Source organism: Triticum urartu, chromosome 5A (genome assembly GCF_056163025.1).
Source record: "Triticum urartu cultivar PI428250 chromosome 5A, HENAU_Tu73, whole genome shotgun sequence".
Taxonomy (NCBI): domain Eukaryota; kingdom Viridiplantae; phylum Streptophyta; class Magnoliopsida; order Poales; family Poaceae; genus Triticum; species Triticum urartu.
The window spans coordinates 571,595,255-571,598,127 of record NC_141877.1 but is presented as its reverse complement, the minus strand read 5'-3'; the positions used below and the strand labels follow the sequence as shown (position 1 = coordinate 571,598,127).

Here is a 2,873-nt window from a genome sequence, read left to right as displayed (position 1 = left end):
CTCTTTTCTCTCGATCTAGGAAGAAGATGCTCTGATTACCATGTAAGATGTTATGGGAAGCGTACTACCACCCGTAGGTGGCCACGGGTATATATTGATTCTAGCGAACAGCCTGCTGTGGCGTACAAGTTAGACGATCACTAGGATACGTCTAGATTACAGGAGATCGAGGGAGATAGTTTGAATAAAGAGAAATACATATAGAAGGAGATATATGAGTTTAAACTACAACTCTATCTATCATGTTGTCTAACAGAATGGAGTATGCCTCGACAAATTTGTAAGAACGAAGTTTGTCACAGGGTCTCTATGTAGACGAGGACGACAGGGGATGGACTGATAGTCTGTCATATATGCTCACACATGTGCATATACAGTATAAGGGTCTGCCAGACCAATTGATGTTGCATCAGGGATTGTATCAGCTCATCTCTAGTCAACTGACCACATGTTTATCTTTTCCAAAGAAAGGGTTATATGGGTAATGACTCATCACATCGTGTTGATAATTTTTTATGAAGTTGTGAAGTGGAGTGTGGCAGTCTTTGGTACAAGCTCTTACATAGCTTTGTTATGCTTTTAGCGGTATTAGATCTGATTCGTCATCAGGGCCGACCCTAGGCCATAGTAAAAGTTGAAGCCACGGGTCCATGTCAAATAATAAAATAATAATAATAGAACCTAACATCAACACTAATAAATGGATAGGCAGGGGGCATTAATTGCCCCCCTCCACACCCCCCCCCCCCCCCCCCCCCCCCCCCGCGCGTTGTATTTATTCAATATGTTTGACCTGACCGTTGTAGAAAAAAGAACCTGCAAACCACGATAGTTGCTACCGGACCCGCCCTCTGCAATGCTCGCACACGCCCTGTCCTTCCACGTGGCCTCCTTCGCCTTGAACCCCTCGTTACCGAGCAGCCGCGCCACCTTGCTCTCGATTTCCTCCTTCGCCACGACCCCTCGCTTGTCTCGGCAAAGCTTCATGTCGTGCCCCACACGTTGCAGACGTAGCTCTGGTTGGTGAACTGGTCGGCGAAGTATGGCCAGCAGAGGAATGGCACACCGTGCAGCATGCCTTCCATGGTTGAGTTCCACCCGCAGTGCGACACGAAGCAGGTGACGGCCAGGTGCGAGAGCACGTGTTGCTGCGGTGCCCAGCCGACGATCAGACCCTTTCCCTCGACGTGGCGCTTGAACGCGTTGAACCAACCTTCTGTGGCTCCGGTGGTGAAGTTTGGTCGGACAACCCAGAGGAACAGTCGGCCGGAGAGCGCGAGCCCGTCAGCAAGCTCTTGGAACTGCGTCGCATCCAAGACGCCGGAGCTCCCGAAGGCGACGTAGACGATGGAACCGGGGGCCTGCGCGTCCAGTCAGGCGAGGCAGGTTAGGTCTTCGGGCAGGAAATGTCCGGTCGGCCGCGACGTCGGCGCTACCAGCGGGCCGAGCGGCAGCGCATTTGGGAGCAGAGCCAGAGCGCCAGGTTCCATCTCCATGAAGGTGTTGCAGATGATCTTCTCAGCTAGTGGTATCAACTGGTTGGTCCTGAGGACGTTCTGGATATTGGTCCTTCGCCTCTCGGGGGTGCTGCCCAGGCTAGCCCAAGGGATCTCTGCCACGTCAGTGGGCGGCATCAGTTGGACCCTTTCGTGCCTCTTCATGTTCCCTGCGTACGTGGTGTCCATGTTCATGTCCAAAACTCCAAATACGAAGAAAAGTACAACTGTGGAAATGGAAATTTTGATTTGCCCTTACCACTTTCATCAACAACACTGTCCTCTATCACCTTTGGGAGGTTCATCCCGAGCGCGAACACGGCTGCAGCGTACGTGGAGAACAACGCGACACGGACACCCGCCGTGGTGGCCAGCTCCAGGGCCCAGCTCATGGACACATCCGCTATCATCCACTTCGTCTTCCTAGACCTGATCATCTCCTCAAGGTGGCCGGACATGGCGGCCGGCAGTCCCTTGACCAGCACGTCGATGTCCGTGTGGTCGTCGGCAGGCCCCAGGCCGTCGGGAACGGAGAGCGTGTGAACTCCTCCTGGGATTGCTCCGTCCTCTGCCAAGGCTTGGAGGACGTGGCCGTGGTTGAACTCGGTGTTCACGAAGTCGATCTCCAAGCCGTGCTCAACGAGCTTCCGGGACAGCTCCATGAGCGGGATGACGTGACGCTGCGCAAGAAAGGGTAGCACCATGACACGAGGCTGAGCAGCTAGATGAGCAGCAGCAGCCATTGTGGTTGTTTGCGCTAGAATGGAGTATGGAAAATTTGCAAGAGCAAAATGTGTCACTCTCCCCGTGGACGAGGATGACAAGGACGATAGTCTGGTATATATATGCCCACACATGTGCATATAAGGGTCTGCCAGACCAATTGATCTTGCATCAGGGATTGCATCAGCACATTTATACTCAACAGACCACATGTTTGTCTCTTCCAAATAATAGGTTATCTGGGTAATGACTCATATGATCCTGTTGATAAATTTTTATGAAGTTGTGGAGTGGAGTGTGGACCAGGTTGTTGTCTCTATCATGTTGGATATAGACAGGAGCATCTCCCGTGCGGGGTGGAAACGTAGGTTTCGCGAGTCCACGAATTCAATTCGCACCAAGATCAAGCAACGAGCACGTCGCTATGGTGTGGAACAACGATCTCATTGTTCCATTGTCAGTGACCTACAAAATAAATAAGAGATGTAACTCGAATTGATTATTGTAGCCGAATTTCGTACCCGCAACCGCAACTAATCACTCGAATGCAAATGATTTGTGTGTTGGCTCAAGGAGCTTTGTTGCGGTGGGCAGCCATGTGTTGTGGCTGGTGGCCTTCTTCGGTGACATCATGTCATGTACCCACCACCGGCA

At 51.8% G+C, this 2,873-nt stretch overlaps 1 pseudogene; it reads right to left on the bottom strand.

The window, feature by feature from the left end:
• Positions 1-296: 296 nt before the first annotated feature.
• LOC125505986 (UDP-glycosyltransferase 83A1-like) lies at positions 297-2,239 on the bottom strand (annotated as a pseudogene).
• Positions 2,240-2,873: the final 634 nt, after the last annotated feature.